Source organism: Carya illinoinensis, chromosome 4 (assembly GCF_018687715.1).
Source record: "Carya illinoinensis cultivar Pawnee chromosome 4, C.illinoinensisPawnee_v1, whole genome shotgun sequence".
NCBI classification, from domain to species: Eukaryota; Viridiplantae; Streptophyta; class Magnoliopsida; order Fagales; family Juglandaceae; genus Carya; species Carya illinoinensis.
In genome coordinates, this window is record NC_056755.1 from 27387501 (window position 1) to 27406730 (window position 19230).

The following is a 19230-nucleotide window of genomic DNA, read 5'->3' on the forward strand; positions in this document are numbered from 1 at the left end:
ACTCAGAATAAATCAGATAAAAAAGAGAGAATTTGCATTAAATTAGCATGGACAAACAAGCATAGTTCGGAATTAGGTTACATCGTTTTCCTAGAAAGAAGAAAATTTAGCTCATGCTAGAATTGGAATTCAACATAAACGAATTCACCATAATTGTTCTGAGAAGATGGGAAGAAGAAAATAAACACTGAAAAATCCTCCTTGCAGCCTCAACTGGTCGTCAAAAGCTCAAGGGAACGATTCAACGCCTTTCTCCCGTCCGTGCTCGTGTATGAATCCAACGTACGTGCAATAGATTGGAATTCCGTCTCCAAAACAAATGATTTGAATCCCTCTAGCTATGTTTTTCTCTCCCAAAGAGTGTTCTCCAGTCAAAAAACCGCGGCTCTAGAGTGAAGAATGGCCTTTTATATGGTCCCACGGCGGAAAACCTAAAATCTGTCAAAATACGATGTTCGCTCGAGCGGGGTGTCGAGCGCGCGTCGAGCGTTCGACTCTGCCTGATTTCGCTCGAGCGTCCTATCGAGCGCACATCGAGCGTTCGACTCTGCCTGATTTCGCTCGAGCGGCCAATGTCTCCGCTCGAGCGATCTTCATTTTTCAGCAACCCGCTCGAGCTCCCTGTCGAGCGGCAGTCGAGCGTTTGAATCTGCCTGAATTCGCTCGAGCGGCCAAAAGCCTCCGCTCGAGCGAACTTGTAAAATCTGCAATATGAAATTTTGCAAGCCATCAATGAACCCTAAAACATTGATTTTGGGGCTTTTCAATTTTCAGTGCATGTTTTGTCAATTACTTCCTAATTTAGTTTAATTCTTAATTTAGTTTTATTAATTTCTGAGTTTAATCTATTAGTCATTTACATTCCAATCTGACAATCAAAATCTAAAAATATGAATCTAGTCCATGACTAGTGTCCTCTCCCATCCATTGCACATACCATCATCTTATTTTCTCTTTGTGAAGTTTTTCACCTTTTGCAACGAGTTTGATTTTTAAGCAACTTTCCCTGAGGAGACGATCTAGGAATTTATTCCTAATTATTACACGACATCCTCTTGCACTTGGGATTGCTTTAGTGCTACTCATTTTTGAGTGAGTCACTAGCCACCAACCGCTCCACCTTTACTTCATTAAATCTATGCTTCCAACCATTATTTACTACAAATCTATTGAGTCTCTCCTTAGTGAAAGTGAGGTCAGAGTGACCATTACTCCACATGAAAGGATTACCCACATATCCCACATCATATAACCCATTCACCTCCAGAGCTTCCCTAAATTGAACCATTTGAGCCTCAGCTCTTAACCTTCCTCCCCATTTTTCACTTTGAGACAGAATCTCATTAAAATCCCTAGCTACACACCAGGCTTCACCATTCCCTGGTTTAAGCCTTGCCAATAGATCCCATGAGGCAATTCTTTTGGTTGCATCTAGATGCCCATAAAATCCCGTGAACACCCAACTTCCCCCTCCATCCTCATAAACTCTTGCACTCACATGCCACTGCGAATAATTGATGATTTCTACCTCCTCTTTTCTTTTCCAGAATAGCCTCAATCCACCTCTCCTTCCTAAAGGATCAACTACAAAGAAACCCTCCATTCTTATTTTATTTTTCAACCTTTCCATTCTCGAGCTCTTTACCATTGTTTCAATTAGAAAAACAATTTTTGGTGACTTTTCCTTAACCAAAATGCTAAGGTCCTGAATTGTCCGAGGGTTCCCAAGCCCTCGACGATTCCAACTTAGAAGTTTCATTGCAACTGGAGGGGCTGCTTCATAGCCTTTGCCAATATATCAATCAACATATCACCTTTCTCATTTACAACCCTTCTGATTCTTTTTTCCCTTCCCTCCCCTATTCCTCCTATATCTAGTACACTCTCTAAGCCTCTTTTAACATAAGTATTAAAGTTAAGAGACTCACCTTGAGTTGTTCTACCACAAGCCCTTCTCTTCCAGCCACTTGCCTTCGGATTCAGTAACCTTTTTACACTATCATGACTATCTTCTTTGTCACTTTCCAAGATCCGTTTCTCACTAATACTTAGTAAGGCTTCCTCAACTTTTTTATTCGATTCTTTTAGGGAACCATCTTGTTCAACTTCTTCATTTTTATTCAACCCCTTACTACACCTCTCCTTACACTGCTCCAAATCCTCCACCCCCCTTATTTCCTTACTTTTCTCCACCTCCTCCATACCCCTCCCCTCATCTTCACCTTTTAATATCTCCTCCCCCTGCCTACCTAAAGCCACAATAACTGTCCCTTCCACATCAGGACCTTCCTCAGAAGCTACCACTTGTTCCGAAACATTTTCCTATTGAAAGGAAGTACTTCTCCTACCACTCTTCTTGCAATTAACAGCAGGAGCTCTTAACCAAGAGCCAAACTGTTGAGGTCCTCCCTGATTGTCCCCCCCTTTACATCGTTGCTTACCATGTGTAATACATCCACATTGGAAGCAAATCTTTGGGAGTTTCTCATACTTGAAAGGAATCCACATACTCTTCCCTTCAAATACAATTGTCCTCCCTCTTGCCACCTTCTTCTGTAAATCACACTCAATTTTAACTCTAAGGCATCGGCCCCAAGCCATGTTATCCTCCTGCACATCCACATCCCATACCTTTCCAATTGAACTCCCAATCAACTCTCCCATACATCTAGTCATCCCTCCCAATGGCAGATTATACATCTATATCCAGAACTTTTCCTTTGAAAAATCAAGCATATGTGGCTGTGTACTTCCATCAAACACCTTCAATGCAAAAAGGTAATTATCAAACAACCAAAGGCACTCGTCCAAGACTCTTCTTCGATCTCCCTGGTTTGCAAATGTAATGACAAAACTATTAACTCCAATCTCTTGGAATTCCATCATCCTACTCACTCGCCAAATTTTCTCCATCATGGATCGCCAAATTTTCCAACCAAACTTCTATCCCCCTTCCTTTTCAATTCTTCTAGATTGCACAGCTTCATCTCAGTCGGTTTCATTTCATCCTCATTTAAGTTCAGTCGATCACAAATTTCCTCTAATTCCTCCATCCTCCTTCCTCCTTACCACCGTACCAGCAAACGCACACCCTTCCTATTCGCCAAGAAACAAGGAATAGAAAGTGACTATCCTACTTCACCTGAATCGCCTGCTCAAGAGAGAAAACGATAGAGAGAAGACTTCTTTAGAATATGGATTTTGGAGTTGGCCTGCTAGTATATTATTGAGTTTAACTAACTATATGAGAATCAAAGATATAGTCATATAAAATCTATATAATCAATACTTTAGTTATTATACATTAGTATTACATGTTATTTTAAATTTATTATTTATATATTAGTGTTTATCCATTAGTGTTACATGTTATTATACATTAGTATTACAATGTTATATGTTATTATGTATTTTAGTATTTATACATTATTATTAGATGTTATTATATTTATATGATTAATATATAGAAAAACACATATTTTTTATAAAATATGTATAATATCGGAGTGGAGTTGAAGTCAGAGGAGGAGTCGGAGTCTGAATGAGAAGTCAGAATCAGAGTCAGAGATGGAGGTGGAGTATGAAAGTTGGAGTGGCGCGGAGTAGAAGTCAGATCAACTCAACCTCGCCTCCAACTCCGACTCCAAATTTCCATGGAGAAAAAACTCTGACTTGAGTGGAGCTAGAGCGAAGTCAGAGCAGAGTTGGGATCAGAGTCAGATTTTCAGATTTCTGCTCAGCCCTAATAGTCACATAGTACCCAGTTCTCTCTAGAGTCATTCTATTAAGCTCTCTGCACAACATACTATTACTGTTTTATTTTTTTTATTTTTATTCATGCCAAACTAATTGAGATATTCTATTCATCATTCCTATACTACATACTTGCTAAGGAAAAGATAAAAAAAAAAGATAACAAATAAAAATAGGTGTGTGGTGTAGGGAGAATGATCATAATTATTCTTCTCCATAACCTGTAACACCACCTTCTCATAGGTTAGGAATATTTTGCACTTTCATAATTGTGCCCGGTAAAGAGACTCAACATAAAAATATTATTAATTTATTGAAAAATAAATTTCTCTAAAACATAACATAAAAAAAATAGTCTCCAAGCAAGAAAATTTAAAACTGATTTATTTGTCTAGAAACACTTAGTATCTAAATCTGAAAATTTCTTGACACATGATCTATACCTAGTTATTTGATCATTAACACTGTTTTCTTTACTTGGACATTTAAAAAAAAAAAAACAAAAACAAATGATCAATCAAAATGAGTTGAATACTTAATAAGTGGTACATTATATAGTATACATAATTAATCATGGTTTTCTTGAAAAAGTTCATACTTGTACAAATATAAACACATAACATGCATTATGCGTAGTCCATTAAAAATAATTATCCTTTCTTAAACTCCGTGTGTAAAGTTGTCCACCGATTCTATTGTTTATGGCTACTCTTAACTTATCATAATGTAACTATGGTGAATCACGGATACGTTCGTGGGTTGCATATCCACCCACAACTACTTTCATATCCTACATCTCTTATGGTCAATGTGACGCCCCCAAATCCCCACACACGAACACGGGAAAATTGAGACGTCTGGATGATGATATCACGGGTCATCATCCTATCGACGTGTGCCAAGTGTGTGAAAAGGCGAGAATGTGCACGAGAAAATACGCAGCGAAAAGCCATTCAATAACTAAGTACCAGAACTTTTCTTGTTTAATACAAAGCTATTCAAAACATACATAAATAAATATTACAAGACACAAATATAATTTTAAACTAAATACAAAACATAACATTAGCACCCCGACGGAGCCGCATCCTCGGGCTCAGCCTCCTCCTCCTCCTCCTCGATCTCTACACCAAAATCTACGGTACCAAAAATGGTGCCGCAGGTAAGTAAACTCCAAACACCACTAGATAAAAACATATAAAACTCAAACAATATGCATGAAATAAAAACCAATGCACATGCGCCATAAAACATGATTTTTATACACACGCCAAAAACCCATTTGGCCCACAAAAACATATCCTTAAAACCAAGCCTCGCCATTATCCCAGATAATGGCCCAAACCACCATTTTCCCAGAAAATGGATCAAAAACCTCGGAAACCAAGCATCGCCATTTTCCCAGAAAATGGCCCACATCCGAAAACCATAAAAACAATCCGGTTATGCATGCACCATGATCTCCCCTAGGGATCACCCGCATACCCTGGCTCTGTGCCACACCGTAGGTAACGACTACGCATGTGACACCTAAACGAGCGATGCCAGACTCGTGCCTCGTGCGTACCTGGCCAGACCATTCTCTAGTCCCCGCCACTCTAGGGACCACGGAGTCGACACGACAGCGTTACCGTATCGTGCGATCCGATCGTCACCCTGCGACAACCCAAGGGATGTCACTCAGTTTTATCCACTCCCGAGTGACTAGAGGAGCTCCACCGAGATAATAACCCATCCCGGCTTGGGCTCGTGTAACTGACTCACTCAAAAAATGAGTAGCACTAATGCTATCCCAAGTGCAGGAGGATGTCGTGTAATAATTAGGAATAAATTCCTAGATCGTCTGCTCAGGAAAAGTTGCTTAAAATTAAACTTGTTGAAAAAATGTGAAAAACTTTACAAAGAGAAAATAAAATGATGGTATATGCAATGGATGGAAAAGGGTACTAGTCATGGACTAGATTCATGTCTTTTGATTTTTTTGTTTGTTGGATTGGAATGTAAAGGACTAATAAATTAAACTAAGAAACTAATAAAACTAAATTAAGCATTAAACTAAATTAGAAAGTAATTGACAAAACATGAACTGAAAATTAAAAATGCCCAAAACCAAGATTCTAGAATTCATTTTTGTAATTAAATCACGGATTCTCAAAATAACACATAACAATTGTAATTAATATTAAATGAAAACTTAAAGAAGTAAGAAAAATAAATAACACGAAATAAGTAAACAGAAACTCAAAAGTATTCTATAAACTTTAAAATAAAATAGGGAACGAAAAGTCTAAACGAAAACTTCCTTTCACTATTCAATTTAAATTCAAAACAAAAAGGAAACAACTTCTCACGTATCACTCTTGAAAATTAATCTCTAAACCTTTAATAAAAACTCTAGAACAATTCCTCTACTCCCCACGTATGATGTTTCAGAAAAATTAAAAACAAAAACAGAAGCTTAAAACCAAACCTTTCTTGCAATAAATTAAGGTAACACAATTAATGAAAACTTCTAAAACAATTATTTTTGTTGCATGAAACAAAATAGCACACTTAATTAAAACTTCTAAAACAATTTTTTTTTTTTTGTTGCATGAAACAAACTAGCACACTTGATTAAAATTAAGGTATTACACTTAATGAAATAAAATTCTAGAACAAATCTTAATACACTTAATAAAAATGCTAAAACAACAAAGCTTTGAAACTAAAAGGAGAAACAAAATTTCTGAAAACAAAAAGGACCAAATTCTTTTAAGTACATAACAAAAGCAGAAAATTGTAGTTGTGTGTTGAGTTGTCTTTGTCTAAGTTTGAGTTGTGTAAGCTTGAGTTCCCTTGTAAGCTTTGGATTGCACCCTTTTATAGCCGAACATCTTGGCTACACATTCATACTTCATTTGCATTCACACTTAATTGCATTCACACCTAATTGCATTCACACCTCAATTGCATTCACACCTCAATTGCATTCACACTTAATTTCGGCTATTGCATTCCTCTTTATTTCGGCCTAACTTGTTGCATTCACACTCAATTGGTTTCACAATTCAGCCACCTCTTGCATTTCTCTTCTCTCATTTTATTCAATTGGTTTATTAATTCAAACCAAAGAACCAAGTCCCACATGGTTTCTTCATGCCTAACTTGTTGACTAACTTCATGCCTAACTTGTTGACTAACTTCATGCCTAACTTCATTCAATCTATTTTTTTTTTCAATTTTAGCACAAAACAATTCATTCACACGTCTCTCTCTATTTCTCTTATTTACGTACACTAATCCCAGCCGACCTCAACTCCTCTCTATCCAACACACAATTCTCTCTAAGCATGCACCCACCTACTTTTCACATCATAAGCAGCCGACTCTCCTTAATATTTTTCACAAATCAACAACCTTAGCCGACTACTTCCCTCCAAAACAAATCCCAACCAATTAAATTTCTCCAGCACTTTCTTTCACTCACCCTCTCTATGGTTCTCAGCACAAAACTCCAGCACTTCTCTTTCTATTTCTCTACAACCGACTGCTTCCCCACAAAGCAAGATAAAACAAGTGACTCTCTTTTTTAATAAATCAAGCACAGCTCACTTCCTAAGTACCTACTGCACCGAATTCTTGCCAAAAGTTTCCCTTAAACCCAGCTGACCGACTCACCTATTAAACTTCTCACTCAAACCTCACTTACATCCAACCGACCTATACACCTCCAGAAAAATAATTCCAGCCGACTTCAGCATTTGGCCTACACGTCTCCCTTCAACTCCACACATCATGCACTTTAATTTCAGCACATGTTTTTCTATATTTTCTTCTCATTGCCATAGACATTGACCAAGCTTGCATGTGTCTCTCTATCTTCCTTCATTTCGGTGGACAGCAGCAGCCTTTCATGACTTCATTTCATCACATGTTCCTCACCTTAATTTAGCTGCACCAACCGATGTAAGTTAAGCCAAACAAGCAGCCTCCCAATTAATGTATAATTTAGGTGGGTTTGAAATGAGTTGGTGGATTTGTGGGGTGATTGATATAGCCGTGTATGAGGTTAGATGGAGTTGGGATTGTTTAAATGGTGGGAAAGCTCAAGACAAAGTATGAACAAGGCATGAACATAATGAACCATGGTATGCATGAAAAATGGAGATGGAGATTAAAAAAAAGGAAAACACTCAACAACAAAATAACATAAATGAAAGATTAGCTTGAGCAACTTCCATTCATGGATGGCAAGAAGTGCTTCTATCTTTTGAGGTTCATGGATTGAACCCAAAAGATGGAAAGATAGCTCAAGAAACTTTATGAACATGAAGAACAAGAAGAATTAAAATTATGAACTAGAATGCACAGTAATCAATAGTTGGTAGAATTCAAGCAGAAATTCATGCTTTTAATTAATTAAAATCACAACTTTGATTTATCCTTATTAACCATTTTTCTATTTAAAACCAATAATAATGTCATGATGAATTTAAAATACATTGGTTTTAAATAGCTAAAATGTGTAATATTTTAGATCAATCAGTAACACACGCACCCAAAAACCATTTATGCCAATAAAACGGGATTTTTCCGATTAAAACAATATGCACATAAACACAATATGCAACTCACGCCCCATAGCACAAATAATCAAGCAAACACAAACAAGCAAAACCAAGCACTCCGTCCTCGATCCATCCGACCCCCGAACTCCTCGGATTCAGTCTGGAATCAACCAACCAACAAAAATCAATTATTGAGAGAGTAAAATATATTTAAATCTAAAAGTAGGGTTTGGAAAATACTTACAGCGCTATACGGTATTTTTAGAAAGCTTGCGGCGTTGCAAACGGCGGAAGGAAAGCAACGTAACAGTGAAAATTCACTGTGGCCGTGGGTTGTAAAATACCCACTTTTGAACGGGGACAAACCAAGGCTTGGGATTGATAGAGAATGGTCTAAGGATGATTATGAAGCTAGTGGAAGTGAAGTTTGGCTGTGGGTGGTGGCGAAAACGGTGGTTGATGGCCGGATTTTCCAAAATGGAAAGCTAGCTCGTGGGAGCTGTTTCGGTGGCTATTAGAGGCCGGAAATGGGTGGGTTAGGACGGCAAGGAACCGGTGATGAAGTGGTGAAGAGGTGGTGGCCGGAGGTGGAGCGACGGCGGCGGATCGGGGCAAAAACCGTGGGGCTTGTTGGGCGTTTTTCGGCCAAACGGCTGGCCGGATGGGGCTGGGGTTCGGTGGGGTGGTGTGCTGGCCGGACGGCAGTGGGTCGGGGCTGAGGCTGAAACCGGTGTGGGAGAGGAGAGAGAGAGAGAGAGACAAATGGGGGGGGTTACGCGCGGGAAGAGAAAAAAGAAAATGAAGAAGAAAAAGAAAAATAAAGAAAAAAGAAAAAAGAAAGAAAAGAGAAAAAGAGAAAAAGGAAAAGGGAAAAGAAAAGATGTAAGAAAGAAATGAGGTCCAATCCTCACTCCGGAAAACAAAACAAATCCGCCGAGAACGAGATTAAAAACCGTAAAACGAATAAATAAATAAAACACAACATCCAACAAATAAAAACCAATTTTAAAATGCAATTATTTAAAATAAATAAACCAATATATTAATTAAATTAAAAACAACCCTTCAGCGAAAATACACGCAAAAGCGGGTCATCACAGTCAATCTTAGAGCTTCTTTCTTAACTTGCCTCTTCTCTTATTTTTCTTATCATGATGCATGGGAACCACATAATAACATGGTTTGTCGTAACTATAAATGAAGATATGTTGGTCAGTCTTTAATCTCATTTCCTTGGACTAACTTCTCTTTGGCTCACGCTTAGGCTTATAATCACGAATTCCAAATATTCGTCGAAAGAACTATCTACCTCAATGAATAATCTCTTACCCTCGCAGCTTTCTTGAGCTATCCTACTAATTACTTTTCAAAATTTATTTACATGCAGTATAAAAGATCCCATAAAACCAACATAAAACATACTTTACTAAAAACTAAAAGATAGTCAAAGGTAGTACTTATTAAAAAATTGTTTAAAGTCTTTTGCTAATAAAATCACTTATTAAAAATTAAAAAGTAAATTGAAATCTTCGTAAATGGTCTAGTCCTCCGCCTCTTCCCCCTGAGTCTGAGTATTGTCCCTCAACCTCAACCTCATATTGATAATTATCTAGAACGATTAACATATTAAAACTAATGTAGATGTTCTCATTAAGATAACCATAAAAAACTATCGCCTCGATCTATTTTACATGTCTCAGATTCTCAATAGTCATGATGGAACACGATGAATAAGAGAATATAAAACATACTTTATTAAAAGTTAAAAGAGTCGAGGTAGTACTTACTAGAAATTTGTTTAAATTTTATGCTAATAAAATCACTTAATATTAATTATAAAAATAAATTAAAACATCCGTAACTCTGCCTCTTCCCCTAAACCAAGTCTTGTCATACTATTAATCCTCATTGATAATTACCAGTGATGGTTAAATACATTAAAAATAAGTTGAATACTCCGTAAGCAATAAGTCGCACAATAAGCCTATACTAACTTACTTAGTTTGTTCCTTTAAATAATCATGCAAAAATAAACGTGTATAATCAATTATCATTCATCATGTGAAATTACATCCATCATCTCATACTGTCATAACATACAATTGCGCCTAGTGTGCAAGAGGTGCTGATATCAACATTCATGATCCCGCCGTAGGTCGATCTTGAGTGAGCTTCGGTTATTTGTTAAAACGAAATGTTATCTTTAGATGCACCATTAATGAGCCACTCATGGTATTGACTATGACACTCCCAATGTCTGCTTGTGATGTTATGAAGACTTGGAGCATCAAGATATGCAACACACGGTCACATATTCTCGTTCGTGACAAATAATATGCAATGCAACCTATAATATGTCTAATAATATGTAATAATCGCAGGGCAACTGTGAGTCATAAAATATTTGTACCAAAATAACTAAAAACATAACATTATATAAAAGCAACAATCATTCAAGACTCATTAATTGTCCATAGTATGAGGCGTGTACATAACATATTAAACAAATGGAGATTACATCTCCTTATTCAACCTTGGTTAAAAGGGTTTCAAACAGAAGATAATTTAGAGCATCCCTGTGATAAATTGAATAGCCTGCAGGACCATCTCTAAAAACATCACAATCAACTCCATCTAGCGGTCGAGATCTTACTCTGCTTCAATCATTCTAAACCAAGGGTTTGCATTCATGATCACCATGATTTGGTCCTACTACAACTTCTACCATCCCAAATGGAATGGTAGTTGAAACTAATAGAGTGAGTTTCATTGAAATCTCAGTAAGTTAACAAACAACATAGACAAAGATAATACTGACATGACAGATAATAGACATAAGCGAATACATGAGATCATGTGGAGAAGTATTTGCTTCTTCATCCAGATTCCTCAACATCTTCTAGAGAATTCAGATACACATTTTCTTACAGAAAATATTTCATACTTTTTTTTTCCCCTTTTCATTTCTGTTCTTTCTTTAACATATGGTAACATCACAGTTTGCCATTTTGCACTGTGAGTACTTGTTGGTTACCATAGCTAACTTTTGGGACAACGTTATTTGAGATGAGTAGATAATTTTAATGCATTGATCATACTTTCCATAACATGGCACCCACTAGGGTTAGACGTCATATTTATATGACAATGCTCTGAAATCCTTTAAAGAGGAACCAGTCAAAGTTTGTTGACTGTTCTTTATCAACCCAGGGGTTACGACTCCATTTTTAATCACTCCAAATTGGATAGAAAAGTTCCACTGTGATAATCCTAGCATTGGGTCATGATAAAAAATATTTTCATGCTATGGTTACAAAACATGCTTAATGACACATGCTTCTTTTGTAACAAGTTTCGCACTTCATGTAAAATGTCATATTTTCATCTTTCATGCCAAAGAGTACTTGTTTATGCAAAATTTCATAATAACTAACACGTCATATAGTGACCGAATACTCATAACATATTGCAAGACATTTCATGATCAAAATAGGATTTATAACATGAATGAGGCATTTACAAAAAGTCGTATAAATATTATCCAAAAATAAGTTAGAGAACAACTTACAAATTTCTTGAATCTATGAAGGTAGTGGCTGAAACAAGAGATGTGTTACAACTTAGAACCTTAATAGGCATTGAGAATCATTCACTTCACCTACCAATGCTGTAACCCAAGTGATCTTATAACTTACATATGAAACTTTCTGCATCATGATATTTTGTTTTTCTAAACTATGGCATATACTCATGCTAAATAACAAAGAAATCGATACCAAGTGATCATGCTAACTCCTTTATGATGTTTTCATCATTTTAACATTGAATTATAGACCAACTTCTTTGTGTGACTCAGACAAGCAATTAAATGAAAGCATCATAATCCTTTAGCAACCTGAAGTATAATTGATGATCAACCCAAGATATTGTTTTAATACCTAGCATGGCATGTTGTTACTCATCTTCACTTATCTTTTGACTTCATAATATAGCATATCATAATCATTTTATTAACCTCAAAACTTATGACACTATCATCAAGACCTAAACCTGAGCATGCATCTTCTATCTTTGTGAGTTTAAACCGTCATATTAACAAGAATCCATACTTAACATTCCTACTCGTGCATTCTTCAAATCATTAAGGTAGATCACTTAGCAACTTTGAGCTTTCCTTCAAGTACTCAGCTAGCTCTCTCGCACTCTTTTTGGAAACCTTTTTCTATATCACTTACTTTCTTTTGCATGTAGTGTGAGGTGAAGTAAGGTAGGATTGGCTTTATTTATTGTCTTCATAAGAGGAAAAATATCACTCAAGAAGCAACTCTTACCATGGTTTACTCAAACAACTCACCCTTGTTCTTACCATGGTGGTTTTGGCTAACAGTTATGATGAAGATCTCTCTTTGTTTTCTTATGTGCAGCTATAGAATCTAAAGTCTACCCTATGATGAATTCATTTATGAGTCTTTGGGGTGCAAGGATTTTTAGAATTTGAATAAGTTCTCATGAACTTAGTTTGATCATAATTGGATCCTTGTTCTTTTCAAAACCATTACATAAAACCACTAGTTTCCTTTAACTAGTTCGGTTCTAAGGCCCTGGTAGATGCATAATTGATTCCTCCCTTCTGTAAGAAAGACATGAGAGTGAGGGACACATGTCTTCATGGTGGAAGAGGTGAAAGAGAAATGGAGGTGTTGGTGCTTGCCGAGAGAAGCCATTTGGCTTCATCAATTCTTAATTCAATTTTCCTTCAATCTTTGGAGTCAAACCAAGGTTTAGGTGTCAAGCGATGGCTGAATGCCATGGCTTATACATATTTTCTTGGGAATCAAGAAAGTGGCATGGGAATAGGAAGTGGTTTGGAAGAAAGCACATCATGGTGATTGGCTAGGAGCTAGAGCTATAGTTCCTTCTTCGTTTGTGTGTTAGGGATGCATCCTACGACCTCTTTGTAGATTCGATTCCCCACTTCAATGTCCTCTATCAGGGTTGTGCAGTTTCAAAATTGTTCTTCCCAATCCTTGACTAAAACTGATGATCTCACTCTAGGGGTACTTGATTACACTTTTGATGCTTGGGGTGGGGTGCAAGGACTTTGACATGTTGCTAGGGAACTTGACATGAGTTGGAACTTCTTCCATGCTTGAGGAAATGTGTATTGAGCCTATTTTGTAAGGGTGGAGCTTTGGTGGCAAGTGGAAGAAAGAAAAAATCAATTTTGATGTCAAGGGTATCAATCGGCCAAGATAGGGTTTTTTGCTTCCTTTGTTCTTTCTTCTTTCATCGCTTGACCATAGACTTCATGGGGGCCAAGGGGAGATCTGAAAATTTTGAATCTAGCATTATTTTTGCTTGGGGAAAAAGTTTATGGCCTAAAGAGGTGCTGCCCTTGTTTATTAGGAATATGTAAGTGGAGTTGGTGTCTAGTTTGACTCTAGTGACTTGCACTTCATGTGATTGTGTAAGAATGTGTCATCTCTTGTCCTACTTTCATGGTTCAAGTTTTTAAATCTATTTAGATGGTGGGGGTTAGGCTTTAGTGCACAAAATTTCATTCAAAACAAACAAAGAATTTGGTGGCATTCATTATATGTACCCGATTTGTACTTGTTAGATTGTCATCATAAGCTAGTTGACTTGAACCTTGTTTTGGTTTTGGTCATCCAAATTCTGAAATTGTCTTTTGCGTTTTTTTACATGAAGATCTTGGCAGTCAAATATTCCTTTAAGCACCACATTGAAGGGTTGTATGGTGCAAGGTGTTGAATTGCTAAGGTTAAGGGTGTGGTGCGATTTTCTTTAAACTTGATCTTCAAGTTGGGCAACTTTGGCCCCAAGTTTGGTATATTGGGCTAAGCTTAGGTTTGGGCTTTGGCCCACTTGGGTTGGGCTTAGGTTTGGGCCTCAATTACCCTTGGTCCATTTGGTTTGAGCCTTACTTGTGGGTTTCTCATTGGGCCTTGTGCCCATTATGATTTGGGCCTTAACTTTTGGGCTTTATGTAATATCCTGCTCCTTCTCTCTCTTATGTTCATGAGTTTCATTGTATGTGCTGAACCTTGATGGCATGTTTTTAAAGATATTAAGCAATTTTTAAAGCAAAACCCAATGTTTTAAAGCCTCCGAATATTTTAAATGTCCTGTAAATATTTATATGAAATATTTTCAGTGTTATTGAACCGAGCCTAGTTTTAAATAAGATGATTATAATATTTTTGAATAGCTCCAAAAATATTAGAATTGTGAAAAATCATTTTATTTAAATGATTTTAGTCATTTAAAAATATTATGAGATTTAAATTATGTTGAAAACTCTAAATTTATTTAAATGGTTTTATTCTCTTAGAATTAATTAGCAAAACTTCATCATTTAATTAAGGATGAAGATTATATTTTATAAACTAAAGTTAAGTTTAAATTAGTATTTATGTGTTTATATCTTTAAATATATATTTTTAAGTTAGTTAACTTTATGTTTAATTCCCTGCCTTTGAATTATATTGGGAACTCTAGGATGAAGGGCCTAGATTAAATACCCAAACCCTCCCCCTTTTCCCCTCTCTCTCTCTCTCTCTCTCTCTCTCTCTCTCTCTCTCTCTCTATCTCTCACAATGAGCCTGATGGAAGGCCTCTCTCCTTGAGCCTGATGGAAGGCCTCTCTCCCTCCACCAAATCTCTTCTCCTCTCCAGCCCAGTCACCACCAGCCGCCTAGCCTCACTGCCATCACTGGCATCTTCCCCTCATGCCGACGAGCACCCTCCCCCACGGGTGAGCATCCACACAACATCCCTCTCTCTCTCTCTCTCTCTCTCTCTCTCTCTCTCTCTCTCTCTCTCTCTCTCTCTCTCTATGGTGTTGCCATCCATGGCCACTTGGGTTAGCCCTTTGATCTGTCTCAAGGGCCACCTTGCCCAGCCAACTGAGGCCTTTCCCCCTCTTTTCCACTTTGGCCTACACCACCCCAATGTCACCATGCTCCTTCACGCGTAGCCACTAGGCCACCATGAGCCTTCCCATGGCCACACCTTCCAAATCCACCAACCTACACACCCAAATAGCCCCCAACCACAGTGAATAGCCACTGTACGTGGCTAGTTGCCACTATGCACAACCTTCAACTGCCACCCATGGCCTTAGTCACCACTATGCAACCACCCCATGACCTCGACCACCTCACAAAACCTTGATCCACCTGCCAAAACCTAGATCTAGTCGAGAAACCCTAGATCTAGTTGGTTATTGTGGAGTTCACTGTGTAGTAAAGTGTTAAGTGTAGTTGTGTAGTGTGCTATGAAATGTGGGTGTGAAGTGTGTGTTGTAGTAGTGATGTGGCGTAGTGTTGTGAAGGGAGTACATGTGGTGCATGCTCCATGTTGTGTAGTGATGCACCGTGTGGCATGTGTCATAATGGTGTATGGCATAGTGTAGATGGAAGGGAGTTCACATATAGTGTACTCCATGTGGTGTCTGATACATGAAATGGTGTGTCACAAAGGTTTGGATGGTGTAGTTGAGAAGTGTAGAACATATTGTGTAGTGTCAAGAACTGTGGAGCAGTGTCCTGAAATAGTTGTGAGGTGACCTTGTCATAGTGACAGGTGTCCCAATGTAGCTTGGGATTAGCCTCGAGCTACGGGACGCGTTGGAGGTATAGTGTGAATGGAGCCTTATCGTGTCAAGTGTTGGGATGAACTTGTAAAGGGTCGGGAAGTAGGAAAGTCCTACTAACTAGGTTTGAGTAGAAGTTGGGATCGGAGTATGGAGCTTGTATAAACAAGTGGGTTTTCAACAGGTTATAAGTTGATCTTAGGTTATAAGGGAGTGAGGTACATGTGGATTTGATGAGACACGTGTACTGATCGAATTTACCATATATAATAGGTAATCTTTCTTAAGCATGCTTACATGATGTTATGCCTCAGAATTGGCTTAAACTCATGTGGCATGTATGGATATAAATGAGGATTTAGTATGGGTTAGGCTACATGAAGGAAGTGACGGGTGTACCGTCCATGATTGGGATGCGTGATTTAGTTGGTCTGAGTCATGCATCGAAATATGGTTAATAGGAGAGCAAGACGAAGGTCTTAGCATCTTAACCCTAAGGTGAATCACGGAGGTTCACTTTAGCAGATGAGCACTCGAGGTAGAATGTTGAGTTTGAAAGAGGTAGTGATTGTAAGTGGGTCCCGAAAGTTTTAGCATAGTAAAGGACACGTAAGGGCACAAAATAGAAGGAGAGTGTTTCCAAGTGATGTGTAGTTCTATTATAGTTTATTTGCTTATGTATTAGATTGAGAATGACGCTAAGGTTATGTGTATGCATGTAGGTTGCCATTTGACAAATGAATAGACTGCATAAAATGAGTATGGCATGGAGTCTAGTTAAGTATTATGTTCATATTCTTCTAGAGTTTTCTAAAGATATGAAAATGAAAGTAAAATGCTTTTCTTTTACGATACTTTACAAAATGACATAGGCGGTGTTTTAAGAAAGAATGCTTAATATAAGTTTTCAAGTATACATATGTAACAGCCCTCCTTGGCAGCCCCTTTTTATGCACCCCAACATATTAAGCGTATGCATGTGAATGGATGTCTATAAATATTATGTATTGGATATATTTTCACAAAATGAAATGCAAGGCTTATGCCTCATGCTTTAAGTGATGTTTTAAATGACGCGAAAAAAAAAATGTCTTAAAATGTCCATGTGAACTAATGTTTTAAAATGTCCCTATGAACTAATGTTTTAAATGATGCATTGAAAGATAATGTTTAAACTCATACTTTTAAATGACGTTTATGAATAAATGGACTAATTAATGAAATAATGAAAGAAAGAACTGAATGAATGAATGTTTTAGTGTATAAAAATACGTAACGGCCATATGAATGAATGAATGAAAGGGTACCAAAGGACTGAGCAGATTGTAATGCTGGGTAGGTAGTACTGGTAGTGTACCTAGTGCTGCCCCTAACTGAAAAAGGATTCCCAACCTGTGGCCATGGGCAGAGTCCGAGTCCAAAGAAAAATTGCTAACCCTCGCACACAAGATGTAATAGTGTGTAACGACCAATGGAAAGTGATAAGAAAGAATGTATGTATGTTAAGAAAGACTGCATGTATGCTCAAATTCTTTAAGAAATGATGGCACGAGGTGTGGAGAAATGTTTTATGAAAGAAAAGAAACATTTTACTAAAGAAAACCCTTTTCAAGAAATACCCCACCTTGTAATGTTTTAATTGAATGAATATCTTATGTATAGTATGTATGGAATGATGAATGTATGACTGAAAACTTATGTTAATATATTTTAACTGTATGAAGTAATGCTTACGAGTTTTTGACTCTTTTTAATTTTTATATGTGCCCTCCTAGGAATAAGATGAACACTATGCATCAGGACAGATACGGCCCAAGGGGAAGAGCACGGAAGCCTGGGCACAATGTTTGTACGAAAGCTTTTAATTATTAAGTTTAATGTTTTCTGTTGTAACTCCTTAAATTAAGAAACACGTTTTATTTCATAAACATTGAGTCTTTTGTATCATGGCATGAAAGGAAAAAGTTTTAAATGAATGGTAATTCCTATTGTCTTTTTGAAAATAATTTTCTAAAGGTCCCACCACAAGGACGGGCATTACACTTTACCATGGGCCTATTCCAAGCTTTTGTCGTTAAGAGTTGGACCCTTAAGCTTCTTATGCTTTAAGCACATTTTCCTTCTAACTAGGATCTACAAGATGTTATAGGTTTGGTCCTTAAACCCACAAAGATAATAATTCTTTTAATATGGTCCATCCTCTACTACCCTTGTGGTGTTCTTGGTAGGCTTTTGGTGGCGTGTTACATTGACATTTGCCTTTGTCACATATGGTACTCTAATTCATCACCAGTTATCAATCATTCAACCAAACACTTTTCTTTTATTTTATTTTACCTTTTCTTTCCTCCTTTAATAATAAACGTAATAATATTTAGATACATTTCATCGCATAGCATAAGCATACTGTAAAATCCATTTACACTCATATGCTCTAATAATAAAAGATACATCAACGAATCTATGAATGAAGGCTTTACATATAATAATAATAATTAAAAACACACTTTGAGCAATGAGCCTTGCATTTATGAATAAATATTCATAATCATATGACTTAGATGTTAGCAAAAGCATGAGCTCATATAATTTAGAAACATACTATTCAAAGGGCATTATTAGATATCCGTACATAACTTATAAAAGATGCATGTCAATGGACGTGATCATATGTACTCACATAACTTATAATAAAAAAATAAGTGTCAAAGGTGAGATCATATTACTTATATTGTAGTTTGAGCGACAACTAGCCCGTTGATATGATAATCACCGATTTCTACACATGCAATGCAATGCCAATTTTAATCATGTGTTCTATTGCTTTCAAAATCGGGATTTCTCTTAATATAGCTATCTACCTCTAAATAATGACTAAGTTACTCCCATTTATATTTTGGTAATTTTGACTTCAACTAATCCATAGCATCCAACCCTTGACATGTCCATAAAAAACACACATTTGTGTAATAATACATAGAAATCAGCAACACCGACTTTGCCGCTCCTGAATCCCACTTAGCATTTGGTGAAAAAGGCGCGATGTTGGGATGCACACCTTACAATGACACCCCCTTCGTTCCATGAAGTATTGTGTGATTGTATTGAGTATACATGAAGAGGAAATAACTGCAACAAAATGATTTAGGATACATGTTGTATCTAGACATATCAATACTATAGAAATGCATTTAAATCACCAAAATATCCATTATCATTACCACAATTAGAATTTTACACAACATAATGCTTTCATCACCTAACTTGAAATGAAAAACAAAATACTATAGAACAATCAATATCACAAACGGG